This window comes from Odontesthes bonariensis, chromosome 12 (genome assembly GCF_027942865.1).
Source record: "Odontesthes bonariensis isolate fOdoBon6 chromosome 12, fOdoBon6.hap1, whole genome shotgun sequence".
NCBI classification, from domain to species: domain Eukaryota; kingdom Metazoa; phylum Chordata; class Actinopteri; order Atheriniformes; family Atherinopsidae; genus Odontesthes; species Odontesthes bonariensis.
In genome coordinates this window covers 38,925,358-38,942,744 of record NC_134517.1, presented here as the reverse complement: position 1 = coordinate 38,942,744, position 17,387 = coordinate 38,925,358, and the positions used below count along the sequence as shown (strand labels likewise).

General features: G+C 51.0%; 1 protein-coding gene across 2 annotated transcripts in view; it reads left to right on the top strand.

Moving 5' to 3' along the window:
• zeb2a (zinc finger E-box binding homeobox 2a) overlaps window positions 1–17,387 on the top strand; it is a 72,657-nt gene that overhangs the window by 1,873 nt on the left and 53,397 nt on the right. The window lies entirely within an intron of this gene.

Genomic DNA, 17,387 nt, shown 5'->3' with positions numbered 1-17,387 from the left:
CCTGGTCGTGTTTCACTTTCTGTCACAGTCGCAGCTTTTTGATGAATTCCTCTTTAAGCCGATGGAAACTCTGATCAGAGGAGATCAGAGACATCAGCTGCCTGCAGTGAACCTGAATCGGACGGTTTAAGCTAAAACTGGAACACTGGTTCTGGTCTGGCTCTGAGGACTGCCGGGTTTTCGGGTGTTTGATAGAATAGAAAAATACTTTATTCATCCCCAAAGGGGGGAAATTCAAATTAGTCAAGTAGCTAAAAAAAATTATAAATATTTACAATGATTGTATATTAACAACAACAATAAAAATAAAATACTACTAATAATAATAATAAATGACTAAATAAACAAATATTGCAGAGTTCTGTGGACTCTGAGGACTCTGCAGGCCTCTGCAGGACTCTGTAGGACTCTGTAGGACTCTGCAGGCCTCTGCGGACTCTGAGGACTCTGAGGACTCTGCGGACTCCTAGGACTCTGTAGGCCTCTGCAGGACTCTGAGGACTCTGCAGGACTCTGCAGGACTCTGAGGACTCTGCAGGACTCTGCAGGACTCCTAGGCCTCTGCAGGACTCCTAGGACTCTGCAGGACTCTGAGGACTCTGCAGGACTCTGAGGACTCCTAGGACTCTGTAGGCCTCTGCAGGACTCCTAGGACTCTGCAGGACTCTGAGGACTCTGTAGGACTCCTAGGCCTCTGCAGGACTCCTAGGCCTCTGTAGGACTCTGCAGGACTCCTAGGCCTCTATAGGACTCTGAGGCCTCTGCAGGACTCCTAGGACTCTGTAGGCCTCTGCAGGACTCTGCAGGACTCTGTAGGACTCTGTAGGACTCGTAGGACTCTGTAGGACTCGTAGGACTCTGAGGCCTCTGTAGGACTCTGCAGGACTCCTAGGACTCTGCAGGACTCCTAGGACTCCGAGGCCTCTGCAGGACTCCTAGGACTCTGTAGGACTCTGTAGGACTCTGAGGCCTCTGCAGGACTCCTAGGACTCTGCAGGACTCCGAGGCCTCTGCAGGACTCCGAGGACTCTGCAGGACTCCTAGGACTCTGCAGGACTCCTAGGCCTCTGCAGGACTCCTAGGACTCTGTAGGACTCTGTAGGACTCTGAGGCCTCTGCAGGACTCTTAGGCCTCTGCAGGACTCTGCAGGACTCCTAGGACTCTGCAGGACTCCTAGGACTCTGTAGGCCTCTGCAGGACTCTGAGGACTCTGCAGGACTCGTAGGCCTCTGCAGGACTCCTAGGACTCTGCAGGACTCCTAGGACTCTGTAGGCCTCTGCAGGACTCCTAGGACTCTGCAGGACTCCTAGGACTCTGTAGGCCTCTGCAGGACTCTGAGGACTCTGCAGGACTCTGTAGGACTCTGAGGCCTCTGTAGGACTCTGCAGGACTCCTAGGACTCTGCAGGACTCGCAGGACTCCTAGGACTCTGTAGGACTCTGAGGCCTCTGCAGGACTCCTAGGACTCTGCAGGACTCCGAGGCCTCTGCAGGACTCCTAGGACTCTGCAGGACTCCTAGGACTCTGCAGGACTCCGAGGCCTCTGCAGGACTCCTAGGACTCTGTAGGACTCTGTAGGACTCTGAGGCCTCTGCAGGACTCCTAGGACTCTGTAGGCCTCTGCAGGACTCTGAGGACTCTGCAGGACTCGTAGGCCTCTGCAGGACTCCTAGGACTCTGCAGGACTCCTAGGACTCTGTAGGCCTCTGCAGGACTCCTAGGACTCTGCAGGACTCCTAGGACTCTGTAGGCCTCTGCAGGACTCCTAGGACTCTGCAGGACTCTGTAGGCCTCTGCAGGACTCTGAGGACTCTGCAGGACTCTGTAGGACTCTGAGGCCTCTGCAGGACTCTGAGGACTCTGCAGGACTCTGTAGGACTCTGAGGCCTCTGCAGGACTCCTAGGCCTCTGTAGGACTCTGCAGGACTCCTAGGACTCTGCAGGACTCCTAGGACTCTGTAGGCCTCTGCAGGACTCCTAGGCCTCTGTAGGACTCTGCAGGACTCCTAGGACTCTGCAGGACTCCGAGGCCTCTGCAGGACTCCTAGGACTCTGTAGGACTCTGTAGGACTCTGAGGCCTCTGTAGGACTCTGCAGGACTCCTAGGACTCTGTAGGCCTCTGCAGGACTCTGCAGGACTCTGAGGACTCTGCAGGACTCTGAGGCCTCTGCAGGACTCTGAGGCCTCTGCAGGACTCTGAGGCCTCTGCAGGACTCTGCAGGACTCCTAGGACTCTGTAGGCCTCTGCAGGACTCTGAGGCCTCTGCAGGACTCCTAGGCCTCTGTAGGACTCTGCAGGACTCTGTAGGCCTCTGCAGGACTCTGAGGCCTCTGCAGGACTCCTAGGACTCTGAGGCCTCTGCAGGACTCCTAGGACTCTGAGGCCTCTGCAGGACTCTGAGGTCTCTGCAGGACTCCTAGGACTCTGCAGGACTCTGAGGCCTCTGCAGGACTCCTAGGACTCTGCAGGACTCTGAGGACTCCTAGGCCTCTGCAGGACTCGGACATGGCGGAGGTTCGGCCCAGCAGCTGAACTCTGACGGAGTATTTGACCTCCTGACCATCTTTGATGATTCAGAGCTGAGGCCTCTCTGATGTAACCGGAGAGTCCCCGTAAACCTCGGTGCACCGTGTGAGACCCTCCCCACTGACCTGAATGCCTTCCTATCTGCCCCGAAACACCCCTGGGGGGCAGAACAAAGAAAGATGGAGGAGCAGGAAGAGATGGAGGAGCAGGAAGAGATGGAGGAGCAGAAAGAGATGGAGGAGCAGAAAGAGATGCAGAAAAAGATGGAGGAGCAGGAAGAGATGGAGGAGCAGAAAGAGATGCAGAAAAAGATGGAGGAGCAGGAAGAGATGGAGGAACAGGAAGAGATGGAGGAAGAGATGGAGGAGCAGGAAGAGATGGAGGAAGAGATGGAGGAGCAGAAAGAGATGCAGAAAAAGATGGAGGAGCAGGAAGAGATGGAGGAACAGGAAGAGATGGAGGAAGAGATGGAGGAGCAGGAAGAGATGGAGGAGCAGAAAGAGATGGAGGAAGAGATGGAGGAGCAGGAAGAGATGGAGGAGCAGAAAGAGATGCAGAAAAAGATGGAGGAGCAGGAAGAGATGGAGGAGCAGGAAGAGATGGAGGAAGAGATGGAGGAGCAGAAAGAGATGGAGAAAGAGATGGAGGAGGAGGAAGAGATGGAGGAGGAGAAAGAGATGGAGGAGCAGAAAGAGATGGAGGAAGAGATGGAGGAGCAGGGAGAGATGGAGGAAGAGATGGAGGAGCAGGAAGAGATGGAGGAAGAGATGGAGGAGCAGAAAGAGATGGAGGAGCAGATGGAGATGGAGGAAGAGATGGAGGAGCAGGAAGAGATGGAGGAAGAGATGGAGGAGCAGGAAGAGATGGAGGAAGAGATGGAGGAGCAGAAGAGATGGAGGAAGAGATGGAGGAGCAGGAAGAGATGGAGGAAGAGATGGAGGAGCAGGAAGAGATGGAGGAGCAGGAAGAGATGGAGGAGGAGGAAGAGATGGAGGAGCAGAAAGAGATGGGGGAGATGCAGAAAGAGATGGGGGAGATGCAGGAAGAGATGGAGGAGCAGAAAGAGATGGAGGAGCAGAAAGAGATGGAGAAAGAGACGGAGGAGCAGAAAGACATGGAGGAAGAGATGGAGGAGCAGAAAGAGATGGAGGAGGAGGAAGAGATGGAGGAGGAGGAAGAGATGGAGGAGGAGAAAGAGATGGAGGAGCAGAAAGAGATGCAGGAAGAGATGGAGGAGCAGAAAGAGATGCAGAAAAAGATGGAGGAGCAGGAAGAGATGGAGGAAGAGATGGAGGAGCAGGAAGATGGAGGAGCAGAAAGAGATGGATAAAGAGATGGAGGATCAGGAAGAGATGGAGGATCAGGAAGAGATGGAGGAAGAGATGGAGGAGCAGAAAGAGATGGAGGAGCAGAAAGAGATGGAGGAGCAGGAAGAGATGGAGGAGCAGAAAGAGATGCAGAAAAAGATGGAGGAGCAGGAAGAGATGGAGGAAGAGATGGAGGAGCAGGAAGATGGAGGAGCAGGAAGAGATGGAGGAGCAGAAAGAGATGCAGAAAAAGATGGAGGAGCAGGAAGAGATGGAGGAAGAGATGGAGGAGCAGGAAGATGGAGGAGCAGGAAGAGATGGAGGAACAGAAAGAGATGGAGAAAGAGATGGAGGAAGAGATGGAGGAGCAGGAAGAGATGGAGGAGCAGAAAGAGATGGAGGAAGAGATGGAGGAGCAGGAAGAGATGGAGGAAGAGATGGAGGAGCAGAAAGAGATGGAGGAGCAGAAAGAGATGGAGGAAGAGATGGAGGAGCAGAAAGAGATGGAGGAGCAGGAAGAGATGCAGGAAGAGATGGAGGAGATGCAGGAAGAGATGGAGGAGCAGGAAGAGATGGAGGAGGAGGAAGAGATGGAGGAGCAGGAAGAGATGCAGGAAGAGATGGAGGAGCAGGAAGAGATGGAGGAGCAGGAAGAGATGGAGGAGCAGAAAGAGATGGAGGAGATGCAGGAAGAGATGGAGGAGATGCAGGAAGAGATGGAGGAGCAGAAAGAGATGGAGGAGGAGGAAGAGATGGAGGAGCAGGAAGAGATGGAGGAAGAGATGGAGGAGCAGAAAGAGATGGAGGAGCAGGAAGAGATGGAGAAAGAGATGGAGGAGCAGAAAGAGATGCAGGAAGAGATGGAGGAGCAGAAAGAGATGCAGAAAAAGATGGAGGAGCAGGAAGAGATGGAGGAAGAGATGGAGGAGCAGGAAGATGGAGGAGCAGAAAGAGATGGATAAAGAGATGGAGGATCAGGAAGAGATGGAGGAAGAGATGGAGGAGCAGAAAGAGATGGAGGAAGAGATGGAGGAGCAGAAAGAGATGGAGGAGCAGGAAGAGATGGAGGAAGAGATGGAGGAGCAGAAAGAGATGCAGAAAAAGATGGAGGAGCAGGAAGAGATGGAGGAAGAGATGGAGGAGCAGGAAGAGATGGAGAAAGAGATGGAGCAGAAAGAGATGGAGGAACAGAAAGAGATGGAGGAAGAGATGGAGGAGCAGGAAGAGATGGAGGAGCAGAAAGAGATGGAGGAAGAGATGGAGGAGCAGAAAGAGATGGAGGAGCAGAAAGAGATGGAGGAGCAGAAAGAGATGCAGAAAAAGATGGAGGAGCAGGAAGAGATGGAGGAAGAGATGGAGGAGCAGGAAGAGATGGAGGAGCAGAAAGAGATGGAGGAAGAGATGGAGGAGATGCAGGAAGAGATGGAGGAGCAGGAAGAGATGGAGGAGCAGAAAGAGATGGAGGAGGAGGAAGAGATGGAGGAGCAGGAAGAGATGGAGGAGCAGGAAGAGATGGAGGAAGAGATGGAGGAGCAGAAAGAGATGCAGAAAAAGATGGAGGAGCAGGAAGAGATGGAGGAAGAGATGGAGGAGCAGGAAGATGGAGGAGCAGGAAGAGATGGAGGAACAGAAAGAGATGGAGAAAGAGATGGAGGAGCAGAAAGAGATGGAGGAGCAGAAAGAGATGGAGGAACAGAAAGAGATGGAGGAAGAGATGGAGGAGCAGAAAGAGATGGAGGAGCAGAAAGAGATGGAGGAAGAGATGGAGGAGCAGAAAAAGATGGAGGAGCAGGAAGAGATGGAGGAAGAGATGGAGGAGATGCAGGAAGAGATGGAGGAGCAGGAAGAGATGGAGGAAGAGATGGAGGAGCAGGAAGAGATGGAGGAAGAGATGGAGGAGCAGGAAGAGATGGAGGAAGAGATGGAGGAGCAGGAAGAGATGGAGGAGCAGGAAGAGATGGAGGAGCAGAAAGAGATGGAGGAACAGAAAGAGATGGAGGAAGAGATGGAGGAGCAGAAAGAGATGGAGGAGCAGGAAGAGATGGAGGAAGAGATGGAGGAGATGCAGGAAGAGATGGAGGAGCAGGAAGAGATGGAGGAGCAGAAAGAGATGGAGGAGGAAGAGATGGAGGAGCAGGAAGAGATGGAGGAGCAGAAAGAGATGGAGGAGGAAGAGATGGAGGAGCAGGAAGAGATGGAGGAGCAGGAAGAGATGGAGGAAGAGATGGAGGAGCAGAAAGAGATGGAGGAGCAGGAAGAGATGGAGAAAGAGATGGAGGAGCAGAAAGAGATGCAGGAAGAGATGGAGGAGCAGAAAGAGATGCAGAAAAAGATGGAGGAGCAGGAAGAGATGGAGGAAGAGATGGAGGAGCAGGAAGATGGAGGAGCAGAAAGAGATGGATAAAGAGATGGAGGATCAGGAAGAGATGGAGGAAGAGATGGAGCAGAAAGAGATGGAGGAGCAGGAAGAGATGGAGGAAGAGATGGAGGAGCAGAAAGAGATGCAGAAAAAGATGGAGGAGCAGGAAGAGATGGAGGAAGAGATGGAGGAGCAGGAAGATGGAGGAGCAGGAAGAGATGGAGGAACAGAAAGAGATGGAGGAGCAGAAAGAGATGGAGGAGCAGAAAGAGATGGAGGAACAGAAAGAGATGGAGGAAGAGATGGAGGAGCAGGAAGAGATGGAGGAGCAGAAAGAGATGGAGGAAGAGATGGAGGAGCAGAAAGAGATGCAGAAAAAGATGGAGGAGCAGGAAGAGATGGAGGAAGAGATGGAGGAGCAGGAAGAGATGGAGGAGCAGGAAGAGATGGAGGAGCAGAAAGAGATGGAGGAGCAGAAAGAGATGGAGGAAGAGATGGAGGAGCAGAAAGAGATGGAGGAGCAGGAAGAGATGGAGGAAGAGATGGAGGAGGAGGAAGAGATGGAGGAGCAGGAAGAGATGGAGGAGCAGGAAGAGATGGAGGAGGAGGAAGAGATGGAGGAGCAGGAAGAGATGGATGAGCAGAAAGAGATGGAGGAAGAGATGGAGGAGCAGAAAGAGATGGAGGAGCAGGAAGAGATGGAGGAAGAGATGGAGGAGATGCAGGAAGAGATGGAGGAGCAGGAGGAGATGGAGGAAGAGATGGAGGAGATGGAGGAAGAGATGGAGGAGCAGGAAGAGATGGAGGAGCAGGAAGAGATGGAGGAGCAGAAAGAGATGGAGGAGCAGAAAGAGATGGAGGAGCAGGAAGAGATGGAGGAGGAGGAAGAGATGGAGGAGGCGTGGCCTACATAGATTCCCTCCCGTGTTGTGCCGGGTTGATCAGAAACTGAAATTATTTCCATAAAAAGTTCTGTTCTGGTTCTGGGGGTCGGTTTCAACATGTTTTCGTTTTGTAGTTTTTCCTGATTTTAGTATGGTTTCCATGGTAACGGTGGTTTCGTGGCTGAGGCTGAACGTACTGCTGTTCCATGGGGGGCCTGCAGGGGCCCCGGGCCCCTCGGAGCTTCTTAACAGATCAAGAATCAAGTTTAAAATGCAGCATGTGATATGAATTCCTAATGGAGGGCGTTTATTGTGGGGAAAAGCAGATTATCTTTATTCACCTTCACCCCCCCTAACAGGATTTAGGCAGATTTACTTCAGCAAACACCTCTGGGTGGACAGCAGAGGAGGAGCCGGGGCCCCACGGGGGGAAGAAGGGGCCCTTTGTTCAGCTGCAGCCAGCATTAACAGGGAAACACAGGGTGACATCACAGTGACATCACAGGTCACATCACAGGTCACATGACCAGCAGACGCATCAGTCAGGGTTTGTATTTATGCTCCACCAATCAGGAGCAAAACATTTAGGGTCAGGGATTTCTGAGGGGTCAGAGGTTAGGGTTAGGGATTTCTGAGGGGTCAGAGGTTAGGGTTAGGGATTTCTGAGGGGTCAGAGGTTAGGGTTAGGGATTTCCGAGGGGTCAGAGGTTAGGGTTAGGGATTTCCGAGGGGTCAGAGGTTAGGGATTTCCGAGGGGTCAGAGGTCAGGGATTTCCGAGGGGTCAGAGGTTAGGGTCAGGGATTTCCGAGGGGTCAGAGGTCAGGGATTTCCGAGGGGTCAGAGGTCAGGGATTTCCGAGGGGTCAGAGGTCAGGGTTAGGGAGTTCCGAGGGGTCAGAGGTCAGGTGACTTCAGGGATTCTGATCAGTTTGATTTCTTCCTCGTGTTTTCTTCTTCATGACCTTAACTCCGGATTATTTCTGCTGCTTTGGTGTGTTTTCGTCATCATTCAGGACTCTTCCTTATGTTCCTCATCAGCTTTAAGCTGCATTAAACCCTAAAACCTCTGAACCTGTATCAGCCCGCACCTCACAGCTTTATTCCTCCGATAACATCTGTTACAGCAAAGGGGGGGGGCACTCTTCTTCTTCTTCTCCTTCTTTGTGGCACACAAAGCTCGTCTCTGTGCCACCAGCAACAAACACTCCTCACACGTCTCCTACGCCTCCCATCATGCATCTGTGCTGTGGAATGGTGTCGGTGTAAAACTCCCGCAGAGTTTGTCGTGTTTGTCATGTTTCAAGGTGACTGACATGCGTCTCCCCCCCCCCCATGGTGCCATGTGCACATTTTCTTCATGAATGAGCTCAGAGCCGGCCGGTGACATTTTGTCGCCGTTAGCCTAAACAGGATTCATCAAGGTCAGAGCCGAGGTGCGTCACAGCAGAGATAACGCTGTCAGACACACAGTTACAGTTACTGAGTTAACTCCTCATCAACACTCTGAGGTCAGCAGAAGTAAAACAGGGAAACTCTGAAAACTCATTTATTTGCTGTCTCTCTACTTTAACAGCTGCTGTACTTTGATGGTTTTGGTTTCATCACTTATAGAATCACTGCTGTAGTTTCAAACCTTTCTCTCTGACAGTTTGTTTCAGTTTGTATCACATGTTGTTTACAGTTTACAGTCACATTAACCTGTTCAGCCATTGTCATTGCCCCCCCCCCCTCACAGCAGCAGTCTGTTTGATTGGCAGAGCTCCTGAGGCAAGGTCACACAACCGGAACAATTGATAACCGATAGCTGGATGAAGGTGTCATTCCATCTGCATGTCCAGTAAGCCAGGATATGACTGAATACCTCCCCCAACACCTCTGCATGCAGCTCCAGGCTCCACCCACCTCTGATGGGATGGATCCTGGTTCAGTCCATCCATGTAGAGAAACACACTGAGATCGTCATAGCGAGCATCTGGTCTGCAGAAAGTTTCAGCCGGACAGGTGATGGTCCAACCAGAAGTTCAGCAAACCCCTACGCCCAACAAGGCCAACATTTGGCGATCTTTAGGCCGATACTGGGCCATCTTTGGGCCGACACTGGGCCATCTTTGGGCCGACACTGGGCCATCTTTGGGCCGACACTGGGTCAACACTGGGCCGTCATTGGGCCGACACTGGGCCAACACTGGGCCAACACTGGGCCATCTTTGGGCCGACACTGGGCCAACACTGGGCCAACTTTGGGCCGACACTGGGTCAACACTGGGCCAACTTTGGGCCAACTTTGGGCCGACACTGGGTCAACACTGGGCCATCTTTAGGCCGATACTGGGCCAGCACTAGGCTTAGCCTGTAGTGGGCCATCTTTGTGCCCACTGGGCTGTCTTTGGGCTAACATGGGGCTGACACTGCGCTAACACTGGGACGTTATGGGCCAACACTGGGCCAACACTGGGCCGACACTGGGCTGTTATTGGGCCTTCTTTGGGACAACACAAGGCTAACACTGAGCCAGCACGGGGCATCTTTGGGCCGATACTGGGCTAACACTGCACCAATACAGGACCAGCACTGGGCTAACACTGGGCCAACTCTGTGTCAACACTAGGCCAACAATGGGCTAACACTGGGCCAATAATGGGCCAACACTGGGCCAATAATGGGCCGACACTGGGCCAACAATGGGCCGACAATAGGCTCTCATTCTACTGATATCTATATATATTTCTGAGGTTAGAAATATTCTGTGACTGTTAAGAATACTGAAATACATCCTTCCTCATTAAACTAAGTACAACATGCTGTCTGAAGCTGCTGATGTGATATGAAATCCAAAAGTTCTAACTTTCTAATGCAGCATGTTGGTGTGTTGGAGATGAAATCTCTCACTGTGACGGGACAGCTTTGTGTTTTTTTTTTTTAGTGGTTTAGATGTTTTATCTTCAGACTCAGTTTGACTGAGACTTCCTTACATGAGCTGGACTGTAAGAGTCCCTCCTCAGGGATCCATGCTGGGATCTGTTTCCTCCTGTCTGTCTCTCTGAGTTTATCTTTATTCACTTTCACCTCCAGAGTTCAGGAGCTTTTTGTCCACTTGGACTCTCAGTGAAACCTCCTCAGGCCAGATCAGATCAGCAGCGTCACAGGCCCAATGAAAGGACCACTTCCTGGTCACAGATCTGCCAATTAAAGTAATGAGGCCGAGGAGCTAAGTGTGACCCGGCCGCCTGAGGCGATCCTGCTGAACTGACCTCCCAGTCTGAGGTATCTGAGCTGACACTCCTGTCAGAGCTGCTCGCACTGTCCGTCTGCAGGAAACTTTCCTCTCCTCTGTGAGAGATGCTGCCATGATGCGAATACCCGAGAGTCCCGAGAGACGGGTTAACTGCAGGCTGCAGGCTGAATCTGATGTCTGCAGCTCTGCTCTCAGCCTTGTTGAATAGTCTGGATCAAATGTAAAGAATGTTTGAAATAAAGCGGTAACTGAAGTTAGTTAGATGTTAAAGTCCCGACGGTCGGCCATCACAGCAGCTGTCTGCCTCTGGATTGGTCGTACTGAGAGTGGGCGGGGCTCTGAGAGTGGGTGGAGCGCGTTGTCCGTCCTGGGGCTCTTCTGTCCGTCTCTTTGTAAAAGCATTTCATTGTCTGGGAGTGACAGCTGGAGGCTGACAGCAGCCTCGTCTTTTATCAGCTAAGTGCCGTGACGGCAGTTTTTTAAACTGAGAAGAAGAAGAAGAGCGAGCTCGTCCTCGACACAAATATTCATGACGACACAGACCGGTCAGCTGTTTAAACCCTCCAGGAAATGATCTTTCACAGTGTGAAGTTTAAAGGTTTAGCCCCTTAACGCCTATTGTCGCATATATGCTACAAACCGTTTGACTCAATCAACCAGCTGAGATAGCATCTTTATTCCCCCAATGCCGGTTAGGCCATTTTCACTACGGACCTGGGAACCTTTATTGACCATTATGCCTGTTGTCGCAAATTTGCAACATACCAAAATTTCTATTTATTTTTGTGCAAAAGTGAAATTAATAATCTCAGCATTATTTACCATCTACTTAAAGGCTAAAACACACACAAAACATTTATTTATATACAGCTATATAAATTCAGGGGTTAAAACTCATCAAACCTCTAAAGACGATATTAAAACTATTTGATTCAGAAGATGACATCATTTGATGCTTCATGAATAAAACTGAACTGATGTTAATACCAGTGACCTGGTACTCATCAGGTGGAGGTTGTTCTGCCTCTGAACAGCTGGTCTGTAGAACTCTGATGTCCCATAATGCACCTCACCGAGGTTTCCTCCCCTCCTGGTTCCCACGGTGATGAGCTCGATCGGTCGAGCACCTTTTCGCAGAGCGGCTGTGAGAAGCCTCGTTTTGCCTCTGAGCCCCACAGCCATGTTTGCAGTGGGATTACCCGGCTGGGGGGGGGGGGGGGGGGTAAAGGTAGCCATGGGAAGACCCCCTGTCGGCCAGGAATGCTGGTCAGGTCAGGGGGAGGAAAGCCGGGGGTGGCGGGGGACACTCTGGGATGGGGCAGGTGTCTTTGTGAGCGCCGTCAGCCTTCAGAGGCTGAAAGGTTACCAGAGGAGAATAACACCCCCCCCCCCCCCGCCCCGAAACGCTGCGTCCCCCCGTCAGGACGGCAGGCGCTGACCTGGAGAATCATCAGCCGATCACATCCAGTCTGATCCGTGATGGTCCTGATCGGAGTCCCAACCCTCAGGTTGCATCATGGGACCCGAGGTGTCCCTTTTGTGCTGCCTGTCAAACGTGGTTAACATGCAGCCATTTATCTGCTGCACCCCCCCCACCCGGGGAACAATGGCAGGGTGAGCCGGGGCCGCCGGCGGGAAGGACGGGGGGAGGGGCTCCCTCTCCCAGTCATTGTTGCCCCCCCCCCCCCCCCCCCCCCCCCCCCCCCGGCCGATGCTCACTGTGGTTCAGACGTTATTAGACAAGGTGCTGCAGAATGTCGGCCCCCGTGTTGAACTGAGCGCCATCAGGACAATAAGGTGGACTGTTGGTTCCCACTGAGAACCAGAGCTGCGTTTCCTCGTGTTCTGACATCGTTCATATTTTCATGTTGTTGTTCTTTCTGTTTTAAAGAAGTTTCCTAAAGTCAGAGAATCTGTTGATCAGACAGAGCTGACTCCTGTGGAACCAACAATATGATATAAAACAACATATTCTACGTCTCTGGAGCGAACCAATGAAAAGAGTTGAGTTCTGGTTCTGGTGGCCTTGGCCCTGATTCCTGACCCTAACCCAACTCTGAGCTGCCGGCCCTGCAGTCACCCTGACCCTAATGCCTTGTGTACACCAAGAGCGACCTACGCTAACTGAGCGCCGGAAATCATTATTTCTCTATGGAGGGTGAGCGAACTGCGCTACCAGAGCGGATTCCAGCGATTAAACTCAAGCTAACTTTATGGTAATGAGCTATGACGCGGTTCGGCGAAAACCAATGACAATCCACAGATTTTAGGGGTCCGACAATCCGCGGGGTTCGCGGAAACAGACGTGTAAACTTTGGTTCCTAGTTCCTACATATCTACCTATCCAAACAATAGTCGCTACCAGGCAGCGTAGGTCGCCCTTGGTGTACATGCAGCATAACCCTAACCCTGACCCTAACCCATCTCTGCATCCTCTCTGGCTTCGGCATGCAGCGCTCCCTGTTTGTTTGCTTGTGGAGGCAGCGGCTTCCACCGACTCTAATGTGGCACATAAAACCCCAGCTTTGATATCGCCTGCTCCAATAAGCCCCCTCAGCCTGCCAGCACCTGCCAGCGGGGAGGTATGCATTCATCTGCCCCCTAACAGGATTATGCTGCTCTGTAATTGATTCATTTGCAGTGAGGGGAGGTGACAGAGCTTTGGAAATGAGAGTTTAGGTAACAGGCGTCCCAGAATTCAGCCGACTGCATGTGTCAATTTTATTACATCAGTCCAGATGAACTTGAAAGGCTGGCTTTGTGCGCCTGGAGGCAGCGCGGTCAATGGAGGTCATTGATGTGAGCGTGTGTCCTCTGCACTTTACTGTGTGTGTGATCAGTTCTGGGTCGATGTGACACACATGTTAGAGTCTCGATGGGTTTACACATGGATGGAGGTTCAGGCGTAACCGGGTCGATCGATGGTAATAACGCCCACATCCAGCCGGCCGGCATCCAACATGAAAAACATGTTTGCTCCAGATTTAATGCACCGGCCTGATGGGTTCTGATGAGTTCTGATGATGAGTTCTGATGATGGGTTCTGATGGGTTCTGATGATGGGTTCTGATGATGGGTTCTGATGATGAGTTCTGATGATGAGTTCTGATGATGAGTTCTGATGAGTTCTGATGATGAGTTCTGATGATGGGTTCTGATGATGGGTTCTGATGAGTTCTGATGATGAGTTCTGATGATGGGTTCTGATGGGTTCTGATGAGTTCTGATGATGAGTTCTGATGATGGGTTCTGATGGGTTCTGATGATGGGTTCTGATGAGTTCTGATGATGGGTTCTGATGAGTTCTGATGATGGGTTCTGATGAGTTCTGATGATGAGTTCTGATGATGGGTTCTGATGATTTCTGATGAGTTCTGATGATGGGTTCTGATGATGGGTTCTGATGAGTTCTGATGATGGGTTCTGATGAGTTCTGATGGGTTCTGATGAGTTCTGATGGGTTCTGATGATGGGTTCTGATGAGTTCTGATGATGGGTTCTGATGGGTTCTGATGAGTTCTGATGATGGGTTCTGATGAGTTCTGATGATGGGTTCTGATGATGGGTTCTGATGAGTTCTGATGATGAGTTCTGATGATGGGTTCTGATGAGTTCTGATGATGGGTTCTGATGATGAGTTCTGATGATGAGTTCTGATGATGGGTTCTGATGGGTTCTGATGAGTTCTGATGATGGGTTCTGATGATGGGTTCTGATGATGGGTTCTGATGATGGGTTCTGATGAGTTCTGATGATGGGTTCTGATGAGTTCTGATGATGGGTTCTGATGAGTTCTGATGATGAGTTCTGATGATGGGTTCTGATGAGTTCTGATGATGAGTTCTGATGATGGGTTCTGATGATGGGTTCTGATGATGAGTTCTGATGATGGGTTCTGATGAGTTCTGATGATGGGTTCTGATGATGGGTTCTGATGAGTTCTGATGATGGGTTCTGATGAGTTCTGATGATGGGTTCTGATGGGTTCTGATGATGGGTTCTGATGATGGGTTCTGATGGCTTCTGATGGGTTCTGATGAGTTCTGATGATGAGTTCTGATGATGAGTTCTGATGGGTTCTGATGATGGGTTCTGATGAGTTCTGATGATGGGTTCTGATGATGGGTTCTGATGATGGGTTCTGATGAGTTCTGATGATGAGTTCTGATGATGGGTTCTGATGATGGGTTCTGATGAGTTCTGATGATGGGTTCTGATGATGGGTTCTGATGAGTTCTGATGATGGGTTCTGATGATGGGTTCTGATGAGTTCTGATGGGTTCTGATGATGGGCTCTGATGATGGGTTCTGATGGTCCTAAAGCCCCTGGAAGGGTAATTAAACCACCCTGAGTCTGCTGGTGTCGCCCTGAAGCCTCCATCTTTGATATAAATCACACTTCATCAGTTTATGTCCTGTTTTCACTCCCCTACTGATGCTAAGCTAATCTAAGCTAACGGTGAAGTGTTGTCTTGGTGTAACCAGTTCACCTGAAACTAATGCCCCCCCCCCACCCCCACCCACCCATACACCCCATCTTAATGAGCCTGGGAAAAGATCCCCCGTCCCAGGGGAAGAGCTGCCTGACCCAGTGGACACGGCGTGCCCCGGGGGGTCGGGGAGGGGGCGTCTTCCCGCCGGGCCTCCTTTGTGTGGACGTCTGGCCGGCTGAATGCGAGGACGTGATTTATGGCTGAGCTGAAGGAGCAGCGATGGCTTCCTGTCCCCGTTTCTGCCCCCAGAATCCTCTCTGCTCCCAGAATCTGGGTTAAATGCAAATTGATCCAAGCGATACCAGACGATGATTACCGTCCGAGTCCTGTGAGCGAGCAGCCGACCGGAAGAGAATTCAATAAGACCTGCGAGTGTCTGCGGCCCCCAGGGCCCAGGGTTAGGGTTAAGATTAGTTCTTACCAGCAGCGTCCAAAGGGGCCGACACGGGGGCCGACATGGGGGCCGACACGGGGGCACAAACTCAGGTTTGCTTTCTGTCCTGAGTGTTTGAACCCGGCTGCTGGTCCAGATAAAGGACAGGAGGACGTGGTGACATCATGGGTTCAGGCAGAGATGTTCAGCAGCATCTTTAGAGTTTGAGGCCCGGCCAGTTTATCTGTCGAGCACAACTCAAAGTGCTTTATGCCTGCATAAAATCATTCCAAAAAACATAAAAAATAATCATTAGCTAATGAAATGAAAAGCAAAGAGTGCAGATAAACACTTTCAGGTGTCATATATAAACAGAACCGTTTTCAGCCTTTAAACATCGTCAGAGCTGAGGTCCGTCTCACATCTTTGGTGCTGGAGACTCAAGCAGAGCTGTTTTAAAGCCATCTTGTGTCATCTGCATAGTTGTGGTCGGACACATTATAGCTGCGTATTAGCTGGCCTAATGGAAGAAATATTGACCCTTGGGGAACCCCACAGGTCATAGCCATTTGGTCTGAGACACAGGCTGTGTTCGAAACCGCCTCCTACATACTACATACTTATCGATCAGACAGTATGCAGAGCGTTTACCCACAATGCATTTGGCTCCTGCCCGATCCGGAATCAGCCGGTCTGAAGCTGATTTCCCTTAAGCTCTAAACTCTGTAAACTTTAGCAACATTTGAAACATTTTCAGGTGAGAAAGTAGTCGTTTAGATCCCCAACGTGTTGAAAACCTGACAAAATACCGGCTGTTTACCATTTTGTTCCCACGAATTCAACATTTAGGAGAATCTAGTATGCATCCGGGAACTTAAAAAAAGTTAAAGTTAGTAGGAGTAGTGGGAGTAGTATGCGGTTTCGAACACAGACTGAGACTTTACTTGCATCTGTGTTCAGGCGGATGTCATTTGTCACCTTGATCAGAGCTGTCTCAGTGCTGTGGTGGGGCCTAAAGCCTGATTGGAAAGTATCAAAAGCATTGTTAGACAGGAGAAAGTCACTAAGCTGTATACCAACATACAACTTTTTCTAGGACTTTGCCTAAGAATGGCAGGTTTGATATGGGCCGGTAGTTGTTCAGTACTGTGGCATCAGATTGCTCTTCTTTAGAAGAGGCTTAATGACAGCAGTTTTTAAGGCCTTTGGAAATGTTCCAGTCTGGAGTGAGATGTTGACTGTCGTGACCAGACAGACAGTGGACCCACAGAGCAGACCAGAGGCAGACGAGGTAGAAGTAAAACGGAGTTTATTCCAAGTCGGTACACGGGAGGGCAGTCAGTAATGCAAAGGTACAAAATCGCTAGGCAAAGGGGTAATCCAGAAAACGGGCAAAGAGTCGTGATAACCAGGAATGCAATCAATATCTCGAGAAGTAATAACGCCGGAACGCTAGCAAAATGCACAGACAATCTGACAATGACACACTGGGGAGCAAAGGTATAAATAAACAGAACACAGGTGAAAATGGGCAATCAGACATCACGGGAGTCAAGAAACCAAAAATGACGCACAACAGGAAGTGAAGGAAAATAAAACAGGAAGCAGACAAAACTATCAAAATAAACCATGAACCGAAAACACAGACCCTGACAGTACCCCCCCCTCAACGGTCGGCCCCTGAAGGCCCAGGACCCTCGGGGTGGTCACGGTGGAAGTCCCGAATGAGGTCAGGGTGCATGATGTGCCGAGATGGAACCCAGGACCTCTCCTCTGGGCCGTAACCCTCCCAGTCCACAAGATACTGAAACCCTTTCCCCCTGGGGCGAACCGCCAGAAGTTTGCGAACGGTGTAAATCGGGCCCCCTCCAATGATCCGGGCGGGAGGAGGGGGTCTGGTAGGAGGGACCAATGGGCTGGTCTTGACAGGCAGAACCTCACTGACATGGAAGGAGGGGTTTACTCGAAGGGACCTGGGGAGGTTGAGTCTCACACAAACAGGGTTAATGACTTTGGACACAGGGAATGGACCCACAAAACGAGGGGCCAACTTACGGGACTCTACCTTAAGAGGCAAGTGTCTTGTAGATAGCCACACCCGTTGGCCGGCTTGATATGTTGGAGCCGCTCTTCTCCTTCTGTCCGCAAACTTTTTATGGCTCTGGGAAGCCCTGATGAGGTTCTGGCGGGCTTGAGCCCAAATGCG